Source organism: Macrobrachium nipponense, chromosome 18, assembly GCF_015104395.2.
Source record: "Macrobrachium nipponense isolate FS-2020 chromosome 18, ASM1510439v2, whole genome shotgun sequence".
Taxonomy (NCBI): domain Eukaryota; kingdom Metazoa; phylum Arthropoda; class Malacostraca; order Decapoda; family Palaemonidae; genus Macrobrachium; species Macrobrachium nipponense.
Genome location: NC_087211.1, coordinates 62,796,727 through 62,812,174, shown reverse-complemented (window position 1 = coordinate 62,812,174; position 15,448 = coordinate 62,796,727).

The window sequence follows — 15,448 nt, the reverse complement described above, 5'->3', positions numbered from 1 at the left end:
TGCACAGAATGGCAATATTTCTTTGGCCTATCCTCTGCGTGAAAGACTGTAGTTGTGTCTGTCCTCAAGAGACAAATTCTTGTCCACATTGGGGCTCCAAGTATAATTCTCACTGCATTATTTTGGATGACCTCCAGCCTCTACTGTTGATCATTTCTGAGACTTGTCAGGACTGGTGCTGCATATTCTACTTGTGCTCTGATGGTTTGTATGTAGAACTTCCTGAGCAGATGGTATGTTGCACCTTCTTGTAGTAATATGATTCTCTTTAGAGCATTAAGCCCTATTTTTGTTTTGGCCTGGAGGAGCTGTATTTCCTTCTCAGGAGATAGTGAATCTGCAATGCAGACTCCCAGATATGTGTAGCTATCCACCCAGTGTATGATGTCTCCTTTCAGTAGAAGGTTAGGTGGATATCAATCATGTTTTATTGCCATGGCTTTTGTCTTGTTTCTGTTGATTTTGAGTCAACGTTGTGTGCACTTGCCCTCAAGTTTTTGCAAGGCTTCTTGCATCTTTTGGAGTTGTCTTTGAGGGCTGGAGCTGACAATGCAAACATCGTCAGCATGTATGAAGACCTCTACTCCCTGTGGTAGCTCTAGACAGGCTACATTTTCCATAAGGACATTGAATAAGAAGGGGCTTAGAATGCCCCCCTGTGGAGGGCCGTTTTCAAGAGAGTAGTATTCTGACATTCTGCCTTGGAACACTGCTCTTGCTTATCTGCCTTGCATGTATCCTTTTGTCCATGTAAGCAGGTTGCCTTTGATCCTCTTTCGGACTAGGGAGGAGAGGATGGTTGCTGCATTGGCCAGTTCATATGCTTTTTCTAGATCTAAGAAGGCCACTATGGATTTCCTGCCATTTATGGCACTTAGCACATCTGTGAGGCACTCATGGGTGCCTACTCCTTCCCTATAGGCATAGAGCCTATGGTGCAGCGGCCCTGCTTTCCATAGTAGTCTGTTTAGAACCATTCTTTCTGAAACTTTTTCTGTGCGGCTGATGAGAGATATCGGCCTATATGCAACTTTCTCCTTTGGCTTTGGTATTGGTTGTGTGTCCTGCTGTTGCCATTTCTTTGGCCTGGTGTGCTCTGCATATGTCCTGTTTACCAGGAGTAGATATACCTGTTTGGCAGGGTCTCCCATGTGCCTCAGCATGCTGTAGGTGATTGCATCTGCTCCACGGGTTATGTCTCTTTTCCCCTTGCTGAGTGCACTGTTTAGTTCTTCCATAATGAAGGGTGTGTTTGTGTTGTCAGGCATGTTGCAGGCAGTTTTGATTTCTCTCCACCTTGCTGGGGAAATCTCATTATTTTTGTACATGCAACTTCCCGGCAGATATATACTTAGCTATAGTCTCTGACGTCCCGACAGAATTCAAAACTCGCGGCACACGCGACAGGTAGGTCAGGTGACCAGCCCACTCCCGCCGCTGGGTGGCGGGAATAGGAACCATTCCCGTTTTCTAACCAGAATTTTTCTGTCGCCGGTAGCAACAACATCGTTGTTGGTACCTCCTGCATGGAATTCTTTTCTCGTTGGCCGAGGATTATCGATTTGTCTTTGGTGATGTACTTTGATCTTTGGTTTTGGCAATACGCTTATCGTGGACTGTTTTTTTTGGATTTGGAATTGGATTCTCTTTAAAAATGTCTGACGTGGCACCTGTATTTTAGGGTGTGTGCGAAAGAGGTATGTAAGGTGAGGCTACCGAAAGCTTCGGTGGATCCTCACACAGTTTGTAAAAAAATGTAGGGGGAATGATTGTTCTGAGACTAACACCGTCTGGAATGTGAGAGCTTAACGAAGTGGAATGGAAGACCTTGGCTTCTTTATGTAAGAAAACTTGAGAAAGATAGGGTTAGGAGAGCTTCCATCAGAAGCTCCAAGTAGACCTGCTCTAATGAACAGGAAGTAGCTCCTAACTTCATAGTATTTCTCCTGCTCATAGTTTGGCTTCAGCCCCTTCCCCCAGTAGCGAACCTGTAGTATGCGTCTACTGAAATGGCTGCAATGAGAGCCTCATATAATCAGCTTGAAAACGCAACTGCAAGCGATGAAGGAGACAGGTAAGCGCAGTGATGTGTAGTGATTTGTGCAGTGTCCCCAGTGAAGTGGAGGGGGCGTCTGACCGACTCCGCATTGCTCCTAGGCCTAGACCTCTTTCGACTCCCATGACCAAGGGAGGAGGAATGTCGAAAGCCGCAAGGGGGATGTAGAGTATTCCAACGGTCAGGCGTCCCTTCGGCAGATCCTGTAGCCGCTTCCCAGGCTGCCAAGGATAGCTACTGCAAAAGCGTCCTGAGGAAGTGCTTTTTTTTCGGACTCAGACTCTTCGTCTCCCAGAAGGGGATGGAGTTCTTCCGCTAAATCTCGTCCTCTTAAGAGATCCTGGAAGACGCCAAATAGCGAAGCGTTACGTTCCAGTCCGGAGCCTTTTCTGGATTATTCACCTGCTCGTAAGAAGAGAGCCATGAGAACTCCTGACTCGTCTCGGAAGACTTATCACACAAGACAAAGGAAGTCTTGGTAGGACTCCAACAGCAATTGTCTGCCTTAGTAGGAGTTCTTTCTGAAGGCTCTTCTAGGAAGAAAGACATTTCTCTTCCCATCAAGAGTTCCGTTAGGAGAGAGTCAGAGAGTAATCGTCCTGGCGTTAGCAGACGCTCCTCGCCTGAAAGGTTTTCGTCTCCCCAGCGAGACCTTCTTCAGTCGTATATGACAAAAAATCGGAAACGCTCTACGAGCAAGAGAGTCTTCCAGGAGTTTGACTAGAGAGAGTTTGCCTCCCATGGCAAGCATCAGGAGCCTGATTCGCGAATTTCTCGTGAGAGAATTCGTTCGACTAAGAGCTCCGGGAGAGAGAGAGTCCCTCTCTATTTAGAGCTCCTCTAGAAGAAAGGAGCGCTCGTTCGTCCTCAGACATTTTCGAAGGACGCAAGAGTTTCGCGAATAGGCCCCGAAGATTGGACAAGTTTTCTTCGCCTCCTAGGAGGAGTAGAAGAGATTCTAGCTCCTCTCCGGAAAGACGCAAAGGAAAAAGGAGTTATTCGCCTGCTAGACGCAGTCAACGGGACGCAAACGTCTCCCCTCATGGACGACGGGAACAAAGGGTTCTCCTTTCTCCTCGCAGGCGCATTTCGCCTTCTAGGCGTCCTCATCAGGACGCAAATGCCTCTCCTTCTTGGACCAGGCAGCCTCACCAGGACGCAAGCGCCTCGCCTTCTTGGCCTAGGCGCTCTCACCAGGACGCAAACGCGTCTCCGTCTTGGCGCCAGGAACAGGATGTTCTACTTTCGCCTAGCAGGCGTTCTTCGCCTCACAGGCGCCTGATTCAGGACGCAAGCGCCTCTCCTAGCAGACGCAAGGAGCAGATCAGAAGTCCGAGTATAGAGAAACTCCAGGACTTACACAGGAAGGATGATAGGAGTAAGGAAGAAAGGAAAAGACTTCCTTCAAAGGATCGGTCTCCTGTTGAGGAAAAGCCCTCTTCTCCCACATCACTTTTGGAAGAAGTATCGGATGAAGAGATAGCCAAAGATGTAGGAGTTTCAGACTATAAGAGACTTGCTTCTTTATTGCTGCAGGTGTTTGGAGACTCACTACGCCAGTCGGATCCCCCTTCGCCAGGATCGTTATTATCCAGTACGAAAATGTCGAAGGCCTCCTCATTCGTTAAGATGACCCCTACTCTTTCTATGAGAAAGTCTCTGAAGAGTCTAGAGAACTGGCTCAGGGCTAAGAAAGAAGCGGGTAAGACAGTATTTTCTTGTCCTCCCTCTAAGTTGACAGGGAAACCAGGGATGTGGTATGATACCAAGGAGCCAATGGGCCTGGTCTACCTTCGTCCTCTGATGCGGATTTTTCCGCTCTTGTAGAATGCGTCTAGAAGACGCTCTCTAACACTCGGCAAAAAAGCCTCTTGGGGAATGTGTGAGGTGGATCATCTCATCAAGGGCCTCTTCAAGACTCTCGAAGTCTTTACTTCATGGACTGGGCCTTGGAGCTTTAGCCAAGAAGTCGCAAGAACCAGACTTCGTTTCCATGGAAGAGTTGGGCAGTGTTTTAACCTGCCTAGACAAGGCGGTTATGGATGGCTCAAATGAAGTGGCATCCCTGGTTGGATCCTGTATTTTGAAGAAGAGGGCAGTGTTTAGCTCTTCTTAACGAAATCTGTTTCTCCTCTGCAGAGATCCTCCCTTTTATACGCGCCCCTCTCTAGTCACCTGTTTCCTCAGGACATAGTGAGGGACATTTCTAAGACGCTTTCAGAAAAAGCCACACAGGACCTGCTGGCCCAGTCAGCGAAGAGGCTAAAGCCTGCTGTGCCTCTGGCGAAAAAGGAGAAAGTTCCCTTCCAGCAGCCCTTTCGAGGAAGGTCTGCATCAAGAACTTCTCTTAGAAGTAGACGACCGGAGAAGAGAGGAAGGTCTTCTCGAAGGCCGTTCGTCAAAACCCAGTGAGACGAGGGTCCTCCAGATAAAAGTGGGTGCCAGGCTTCTAGATTTTTACGAAACTTGGGCACAGAAAGGTGGCCGATGCCTGGTCCCTATCCATCCTAAAAAAGAAAGGATATTTAATCCCCTTCAGGGAAAAAACCTCCCTTAACGACAACTCCAAGGGAGTTAACAGCAAATTACAAGGAATCTGTCAAGAAACAAAGCCCTTCTACATCTCGTGGAGCAGATGCTTTACAAGGAAGCCATAGAGGAAGTAATAGATCTCTCTTCCCAGGGGTTTTACAATCGCCTGTTTCTTAGTTCCGAAGAGCTCAGGAGGTTGGAGGCCAGTTCTGGACGTGAGCGCCCTGAACGAGTTCGTAGCAAAAAGGAAGTTCACAATGGAGACGACAGCCTCGGTGTTAGCAGCCCTGCGTCCAGGGGACTGGATGGTATCCCTGGACCTGCAGGATGCTTATTTCCACGTACCAATACACCCGTCGTCCAGGAAATACCTAAGATTTATGGCTCAAGGAAGAGTTTTTCAATTTCGGGCCCTTTGCTTCGGACTATCAACAGCCCCCCAAGTTTTCACGGGACTAATGAAAAATGTGGCCCACTGGCTTCACCTCGAAGGGATTCGGATATCCTTGTATCTAGACGACTGGCTGATACGAGCACAGTCGCGAGTCAGATGTCTGGAGGACTTAAAACTGACACTGGAGTTAACACAGTCCTTGGGACTGTTGGTAAACCTCGAGAAATCAGATGATTCCCCAGCAGAAACATTGTTTATCTGGGGATTCGGATGGATTCTCGGGGTTTTCAGGTTTTTCCATCACAGGAAAGACAGAACCGCTGCTTGGAAAAAGTAGCAACCTTCCTAGAGAAAGAACAATGTTCCGCGAGGGAATGGATGAGTGCTTCTGGGGACCCTTTCCTCGTTGGAACAGTTCATTTCTCTAGGAAGCTTCACCTAAGGCCGTTACAGTTCTATCTAAGAGAACGTTGGGATCAGAAATCTCAAAATCTGTCCGATTCCTTCCAGATCACGAAGGAGATAAAGGAGGACCTGCTCTGGTGGATGAATCCGTGCAGGATCAGCGAAGGAGTATCCCTTCACGTTCCGAACCCTCGGCTAGTGTTGTACTCCGACGCCTCAGATCGTGGGTGGGGAGCCACTCTAGGGACGAGAGAAAGTGTCAGGCACCTGGATGGGGAGAACAGGTGTCCTGGCACATCAATATGAAACGAATTAGCAGCGATTCACCTGTCCCTCATACACTTCGAGGCTCAGATCACAGGTTCGGTCCTGCAGATCAATTACGGACAACACAAACAGCCCTAGCTTATATCAAGAAGCAAGGAGGGACGCACTCGTTCTCCCACCCTTTACAGGAAAGCAAGGGAAACTACTGCTTTGGGCAGAAGAGAGAAGAATCACTCTCCCCGGACAAGATTCATCCAAGGGGACAAATGTACGAGCCGACCTTCTGAGCAAGAGAGACCAAGTACTTCCTACAGAATGGACGTTGCATCAGGAAGTATGCAACAGACTTTGGAACCTCTGGGGGAGATCAAATATAGATCTTTTGCCAACCACCCATTGGAACAACAGGCTGGAAAGTTACTGCACTCCCCGATCGCCGACCCAAGGGCGATTGCGGTGGACTCCCTTCTCCTAGATTGGGCAGGAATAGACGGGTATGCTTTTCCTCCGTTCAAAATATTATCGGAAGTGGTAAGGAAGTTTGCAGCAGCAGAGGAGCCAAACTGACCCTCATAGCCCCGTTCTGGCCTTCACAAAACTGGTACACAGAGGTACTGGGATGGATGGTAGACTTCCGAGATCCCTCCCAAACAGGAGCGATCTTCTCAGACAACCCCACTTCGACAGGTATCACAAAAAACCTACCCGCTCTCGCTCTGACTGCCTTCAGACTATCGAAGGACTTGTCAGAACGAGAGGCTTTTCTCGAGAAGCTGCGAAAGCTATCGCAAGAGCGAGAAGACCATCTACTATTCGAGTCTACCAGTCGAAGTGGGATGTGTTTTCGCAGTGGTGTAGAGCTCAGAAGATATCCTCTTCCAGTACCTCTGTGACAGATATAGCCGATTTCCTCCTGTATTTGAAGGAGAAATGTAATTTAGTAGTCTCTACAATTAAGGGCTATAAGAGTATGCTATCTTCAGTCTTCAGGCATAGAGGCCTTAACATTGGGGAAGACAAAGATTTGCATGACCTGATAAGATCCTTCGAGACGTCAAAGAACAGAGGGATTAGAGCACCTAATTGGAACTTAGATGTGGTCCTAAAGTACTTAATGACATCAAAATTCGAACCTCCCTGTAAGGCTACGTTCAGAGACCTGACAAGGAAGTCTTTATTCTTGGTCGCGCTGGCTTCAGCGAAAAGAGTAAGTGAGCTACAAGCCTTAGAACATAATGTTGGCTTTAGGAACGACTCGGCGTTCTGTTCCTTCAAACCAATGTTTTTGGCGAAGAATGAGAACCCTTCGAAACTTGGCCTCGAACATTCGAAGTAAAAGGACTTTACTTTCTTCGCTTGTAGGAACAGAGCGAGAAAGCTCTGTGCCCAGTGAGAGCCTTAAGTTCTACATAGAAGGAAGCGAACTACAGGGGAGTAAGGAAAGTTTATGGTGCTCAGTGAGAGATCCAAGAAGGCAGATCTCTAAAAATGCTCAGGCGTTCTTCATCAGAGACGTAATCAAGGAAGCCCATTTACAGTGTAAAGAAGAACAACTGGACCTCCTTAGAGTTAAAGCTCACGAGGTAAGAGCAGTCGCTACCTCTTTGGCATTCCACAGGAACTTGTCTATACAGACTCTAGTGGAGTCGACCTTTTGGAGATGCAATTCGGTCTTTGCAGCTCATTACTTGAGAGACATTCAAGTAACGTATGACAAGTGCTTTACTCTAGGAGCGTACGTATCTGCGGATTCGTTGCTGGGACAGGGAGCTGAACCCAATCCTTTTAGTTTATTAAGTTAGGTTTTTTAATGGTGTTTGGTGCATTTTTTGGTCGATTGAAAGAGGGTGCAGGAGTTGACCCCTTTCAAATCGTAGTTGCTAACATGTAGTGTGGTCAGGTGATCGGGATTGGTCGTTATGCTCCTTGGGTTGTCTTAATACCTAAAGCTCTATCATGTAAGAGGGGTTAGCCCCCGTTGGTATGATACAGGTCAAGGTTCTGCCATGTAAGTGGGTCAGCCCCCATTGGTACGATCCAAGAAAAGGCTCTACCATGTAAGGCGGGTAAGCCCCCATTGTGGATGATCCGAAAAGGGTTATCAGTCGCAGGTCTCATCCTCTCTGTACTCTGATGGCAAGCAGACTCATAGACAGTATCAATGAAGTCTTCTTCCATATCAGGTAGGAACCAAGGTTGTTTTTTGTTAATATACCTACAACGTATGTTGTTTCCCTGTTTTTATTTTAAAAAATAATTAGTATGTAACTGTCTCTTGCCCTCCACCAAGGGTGTCAATCAGCTAAGTATATATCTGCCGGGGAAGTTGCATGTACAAAAATGATATTGTTAGTATACAATAAAGTTTTGTACATACTTACCCGGCAGATATATACGATTAATGGCCCGCCCAGCCTCCCCTCAGGAGACAGGTGGAAGAGAAAAAATTCTGGTTAGAAAAACGGGAATGGTTCCTATTCCCGCCACCCAGCGGCGGGAGTGGGCTGGTCACCTGACCTACCTGTCGCGTGTGCCGCGAGTTTTGAATTCTGTCGGGACGTCAGAGACTATAGCTAAGTATATATCTGCCGGGTAAGTATGTACAAAACTTTATTGTATACTAACAATATCATTTTTTCCCATGTTGTTTGGGGGGTGGTTGGTTGGGTGGGATTTTGTCCTCTCTGCGAAGTTCCTGGCTATGTTGTCCACTTCTTCTTGTGGGTTGGGATGGATGCTTTGCTCTGTTCTTCCTTTCCCTACAATTTTTGCAAGGAATCTCCAGATCTGGGTTACTGGAGTTTGTCTGCTGATGTTGGCACACCAATCATACCATGCCTGTTGTTTGATTTCTTTTGTCTCTTCAGTTGCATGGGCTATTGCCTCTCTGAGAAGTCTGTGCATCTCGTCAGATGGTTCCCATCTGAAGAGTTTTCGGACTCTGTTGACTCTTTCACAGTAGTACCATACATGCTGTAAGTGATTGCATCTGCTCCAAGGCTTGTGTCTCTTTTCCCCTTGCTGAGTGCACTGTTTAGTTCTTCCATAGTGAAGGGTGTGTCTGTGTCGTCAGGCATGTTGCAGGCAGTATTGATTTCTCTCCACCTTGCTGGGGAAATCTCATTTATTTTTTCACGTGTTGTTTGGGGAAGGTTGTGGGATTTTGTACTCTCTGCGAAGTTTCTGGCCATGTTGTCAGCTTCTTCTTGTGGGTTGGGATGAATGCTTTGCTCTGTTCTTCCTTTCCCTGCAATTTTTGCAAGGAATCTCCAGATCTGGGTTACTGGAGTTTGTCTGCTGATGTTGGCACACCAATCATACCATGCCTGCTGTTTGATTTCTTTTGTCTCTTCAGTTGCATGGGTTATTACCTCTCTGAGAAGTCTGTGCATCTCGTCAGATAGTTCCCATCTGAAGAGTTTTTGGACTCTGTTGACTCTGGCATTGAGTTCTTTGACTCTTTCACAGTAGTACCATGCATCTCTGTGATCGATCTTGGATTGTTTGATATTTGGCATGAACATATTTGCTGCCTCTCTGAGTTTACTGATGAACTCTTCATAGAAGAGTTCTATGTCATTTGCTGGGTTTTCAAGGTAGTCCCTCGCCCATCTCGTCATTGTGGTTTCAAATATAGCCCAGTTTGCAAAATTGGGGTTCCATCTCTCTGGTGGCGGTGGTAGGGGGCAGCTTTTTGAGCTGTAGGCCAATGTCAATGGCTATGTGGTCGCTTGTGAGAGTCTCATGCAGCTTCCATGTTACTTGCTCCTTTAGGGCTGAGTTTGTGAAGGTAAGATCTAGTCTTCCTACTTTTAGAGGAGTTGGCTCTCCCCTATTTAGTAGGCACACCTCTGGGTATTCACATGATAACTGGTGTAGATGTCTACCAGTTGTGTTTGTTTGTTGTGTTGAGTTTAGACTCGGGTGATGTGAGTTGAAGTCTCCCCCAATTACTGTGCTTTCTTGTGTCGCTGCACTGAAGAGTGTTTCCCCTTCAAATGTGCTGTCCTGAGCCCTGTATATATTGTGTACTGTCAGTGTTGTGTTTGCAAGCATAAGTTTTACACTGAGTGATTCTACATCATCTCCACAAGGGATGTTGTCTACTTTCTTTTATGGGATTGTGTTTTTGACCAGGGTGATTAGCCCTGTTCTAGTGTCTGTGTATGGTGTTTCATATACTTTGTACCCCTTAAATGATAATTTGGCATTTTCCCTTACTAGTGTTTCTTGTAACATTATGATGTCATAGTTATTTGTTTGTGTGTGTGCTGTCAGGAATGCCTATTTATTGTTTGCACTTAGTATGTTTCACTGGAGGATTTTTATAGTGTCTGTATCTCTGCAATCATTTATTCTGATTGTGTCGTTGTTGTTTCCTAACTCATCATTTGCACTTGATATGCTTTGACTACCAACACTGTGGTTGGCCCTGGCATTGGAGATGTACCGGGTACTGGCACTTGGAATGAAGCTTACACCGAGTGTATTTGTAGTGCTATTTGCACTGTTGTTATTTAGTTGTGTAGGCATGGTGATGCAAAGAGTCCTATGGACGTTCTTATGCACTTGTCAACCTCTTCTTTGGCTATGTCTTCTGAGAAGTTTGATCCTGTCAGTTCTGCACACTTGTATAGCATTTGCACTAGGAGATTCGTTAGATCTTGGGTCTGGGCAATGTATTTGTCGTGTTTTAGCTCTGGGCAAACTTCATACCTGTTGATTTGTGGGGGAGGAGGAGGAGGGGAGACTGGGTTGCATGGCTCTGGGGAGCCAGGGTCAGTGGAGCTGGTTTTGTGATTTGGAGTGAGGAGGATAGGTCTGGTTTCGGGGACAGGAGAGGTTAAAACGTCGGTGTTTGTTGGAGTGGCAGGTTCTGAAAAACTTATTTTTCTTCTTGGATTGGTGATTTGTTTTTTTTGGAGTGTGTTGGTCTGGCTGTGGTTTGGTGTGTGTTTTCATTTCTTTCTTCTGAGGCTGGTTTTGTGGTCTGGTTGGTCTAAGCCCCCCAGCTGCTGCAGCATAGGACTGTGACCTATGCTGGGGGTGTTACTCTGTGTTTTTGGGAGCCTGTTGAGGTCCCCTAGCTGCAGTAGCATAGGACCTTGGTCCCTGCTGGGTAGTAGGAGCTGCAGTTGTCTGGTGGGGTCTGGTGGTTTGTGAGTATGTGTGTCCAGGGAGGCTCCAAGGTGCAGTTCCTTTAAGAGTGTCAATTTTTCTGTCTGCTTATCGGGCATTTTCTGTTCCATGCATGGTGATTTCCCTTGCATGCAGGGCATCTGGCATTGGTTTCTTGTCCAGCTTTAAACTTATCGGTGCATAATTTTGTGGGATGTCTCCCACTGCTTACTCCACAAATGGCTTTAGCAGTGCAGGCACTGCTATGATGTCCATACCTCTGACAGTTGAAACAGCTGAGAGGCTCTGGCATGTAGTCCATAGTGGGGAAGGAGCCCCACATGCCAAGATTCAGTGATTTTGGCTGCGTTCCTTTCCACACAACTAAGGTTTTTGTGGGTTGGCTGGGGGTTGGGTCCCTTTGTATGGCATCTGTCTCCCTTGAGAACTTTTGGGTTTTCAAGAATAGCTCTGGTGTCAAATTGCAGAGGGAAGTGGCATAGCATAAACTTGGTGGGTTTATCGTCAGGATTGAGAAATTTAAAGCAAGCAGGGTTATTTTTCATGTATACATTTGTTATATCATTTGTGGGCACAACAAACAGTTCTCCTCTGGTGGTGGGTCTTACCTTGAATACTAACCTTTTTTCTCAAGATCTTTAACGAATTCATAGGAGCTTCTTCCAGTTGGAGGAATGATATGATACTTTCCATGTGAGGGTGCTAAAGGTGCTGCTGGTGGTCCTTGCTTCTTCCGTTTGTTTCTGGTAACCAGCTGGAAGCCATCATCAGTGTCCATGGCAGGAGCGCTTGCTGTATCTTCTGGAGTGGAGGAGGTGGAGGAATCCAATCTTGGCCTTACAGCCTCATGTGCATCTGAAAAGGAGGAGGAAGTAGACGTTGTCCTTTTCCGGTTCTCTGGTGCCTCTCCAGTGGTGGGTGTGGGCTGAGTCAGTGGGTCCATGGCTGCATTCGTCTATCTGTGAGGGGAGAGAGAGAGAGAGAAAGAGAGAAAGAGAGAGAGAGAGAGAGAGAGAGAGAGAGAGATAGAGAATGTGTGTGTGTGTGTGTGTATGTATGTTATGTTTTTACTTTTGCCTGAAGGGCCTAACTTCTGGTTTATGAGATACGCCAGCCTATCGTCCCTTTGCTACTTGAAATAAAGGATTGCGAAAGTAGGAAGTTTTTGTCCCTTGGTCCTTGCTTCAATCGGAGTTTTTAGACCACAACGGCTACCAAATTTTAGGCAAGAGAGACTGTTAGTAAAGGAAAATTATTTGAGAGAGAACAGAGGTGTCAAATGAATTTTCTTATATGATATGTGAGAGAGCTCTCTCAAATTTATAATTCTCGGTGTCTTCATCGTCAATCGCCGAAAGTCCCGCCGAAAATTGCTGGAAAAAATCACTCGCTACCGCTCGCGTTCGCCAGAGAAGGTCTAAGAAGAGAAGTTACTGCTACGGGGGCCGAGCAGCAACTGTTTGGTGTGGTGTCCGTCCTCCATATAGTAGGGGTCGACAGCAGGGGGTCTGCCCAATGCTGATCTCCTATTGGCTAGTGGCAGTAGGTCTTCGTTTTCATTGGTGGCTTGTGCCAGGTCTCATGCCACTTTCTGCGAGTTGATGGTTGCAATGCCGCAGGTCTTGCAGCTGTCCAGACCTCCTGAGCAGCGTGGTTACATTGATGGACGTTTCGCTACGCTGTGGAATGTTACAGCTAATTTAATTTTCATTGGCTGTAGGAGTATCTCGTTTGGGGGTGTTGTCTTCCGTGGAGTTGATGCCCGTCAGTTACACCTGCTGGAGGCGCTTCTCACCCAGCAAGTAAAACCAACACTAAATACGACGCAGGAAGAATTTCTCCTCCCTACGACTAAGAGAAGACCTGCCACCAACAATGACACCACCGATCACGACAACTCCACAGAAGACAACACCCCCGAACGAGATACTCCTGCAGCCAACGAAAATTAAATTAGCTGTGACGCCCATAAACGTAACCGCGCCGCTCAGGAGTCTAGACGGCTGCAAGACTTGCAGCATAGCAAACATCAACTCAGAGAAAGTGGTTTGAGACGTGGCTCAAGCCACCAATGAAAATGAAGACCTACCGCCACCAGCCAATAGGAGATCAACATGGGGCAGACCCCCTGCTGTCGACCCCAAATATAAGGAGGACGGACACCACACCAAGATCAGTCCACCCTCAGCTTCCTATCCCGAGGATGTCTGGCAGCTCCAGATGAAAGCTCGCTTGCTTCAAGAAAAGAGAGAGAGAGAGAGAGAGAGAGAGAGAGAGAGAGAGAGAGAGAGAGAAAGAGAGAGAGAGAGAGATAATCGTTAAATACTTTGATGACTATGGTATTATAGTTTATCTGTAAAATTCAAATATATACACCAATAATAATATTAATAATAATGATGTTTATTTTGAATACTAACAACGCAATGCACTTCGTAAGTGGAATGACGGTATTTTGCACTCGATGTTTTTATAATCTTTAAAATCACTTAGCATTTCCTTGTGATTTCTAGCAACACAATGAAATTCATAATTTAAATTTAAGTACTCGAAATAAACCTTGTTCCCTTAATCGCAGTTAGTATGTTTTGAATCTATATGAAATTTAATGATAATTTAGAGTACGCTCATCCTTTAATCTTTAAACTACAGAGCAGAAAAATCAACACAACTCATCACACTTTCCCGAAATTGCCTTCAGTTTTCATTCCCCGTTATTTCCGTAATCTTATTATCCCCTTCCTTTCCGTTCTCTATTTTTTCCGCCACTTACTTATCTACTCTCGAATCGTCTCCCTTTTCCTTTTGCGTTCCTGAATAAATCCTGTTTGTGCTAACTTGCCATTACGAAAGGAGAGTCGGATGACCTGCAAACACACACACACATACATACACACATACATACGCACACACACACACACACACATATATATATATATATATATATATATATATATATATATATATATATATATATACATACATACATACATATGATGTAACATATATGGAAGCACATTACAGAACACACATTATTTACAGGCACCCTATCCCACAGATAGATATACGAAGGTTTTAAACATTTAATGCCACGTTGCTCTTGATTCTATATTCATGAGTACATGAGGGCCAGAAACATTTACTTCAAATAGTTATAATATTATATTCATTATATTTATAAACAAGGAAATGTAATTCTTTCTATGGAGGATCTCACAAAATTCATTTATCTACTAAACCTCAACCGGAAGATCCCCTTCAATAATATCAAATGATGACTACAATATTTTCTACAATAAAAAGAAGTAATGATATAGACGAAAACCACCTATCAAACTATTCACCTTAATTCATCCTTTTGCTTTAAAGAAAACAGTCAACGATGAGCACTAAAGCAACCTAGACTGAAAAAGGTGTGGAAGTTAGACGAGTCTGTTGAAAACTGCCGAGTTAATATTTAAGGACGAATCCTGGAAGATATTCTCTGAATAATAAATGGGAGTAAAACACCTATCATGTAACTACTGAGGGCGATTCTGTTGGCTCAAGTTGACTAGTGGAAAAATTGCGAAATGTGAAGAGCTCAACCTCGAGCAGAGGAACCGGATGAAAGGGGTTCCTCCTCCTCCTCCTCCTCCTCCTTGTCTACCTCCTTCTCCTCCTCCTCCTCCTCCTCACCATATGAAGAATACACTTATTTAAGTTTGCACAATTAGTACTATAAAAAAATGTAGGTAATTGGAACTAAGTACTGGTCAAGTAGTATAAGGAACATTGACAGGAAGCTCCCGACCAAAATATGCGGCGAATTAAAAGCATTTAGGCATTGAAATAAACAATTATAAATTAGTTACCGATGTTTAATATGTGACGGGTATTGAGTCAAGGTATTACTTGAGGTTCGATAGTTACCGAAGACAAGAGAAAAAAAAAATAAGGAGATACTCAGAATATTGACATGCGCGTAGAGGGATAGTTATTACTCAAGTATTAAGTAATTAGGTAATCAATATTATGGTACTTAGGGATAGCGAATTCCATGTGGCAGTTCTATAAGAATATTCACATCTAAGAGCAAAGAAAGAAAAATCAGTAAAAAAAATGTTCAATTACATTTGTGGAGTTCAGGATTTACTTATACAATTTATATCATGAAATGACATAATGTGACTTATGATATAAAGATGTATTTATAGTTCTTCAATTCATTCACAACTTCACGAACTGAAAAAAAAAACCTAGGTAGTAAACCTGCCTATCTTCGATCCTAAGACACTGTGGTCTGTCTGTTCATGGCAACTAAGCCCTCTCTCTTCCTAAGAAGGGCACAATTCATTCCAAGAAATATTCTATTTGTTTCTTTAGAGCCAAGAGAAATGAAACAAAATGTAAAGTTAAAGCTTTAGAATACACAATATGTCTTTCTGGCTCTAGCTCAACTCAGCCATTACTCTGATCATTTATTCCAGCAAGATATTGTTGCCTTTGTGCTTCCTAGGTAAGACCCCATGAGTCCTGTTCCTACAGATTTATTCATGAACGCGCACCCGGTTTGGGAATGACGCTGTCCGGATTAATTTGCGTGTGTGGTGACAAATACTATTGTAATATATACGTGCATACATGTTTCACACAAACACGCACACATGAACACA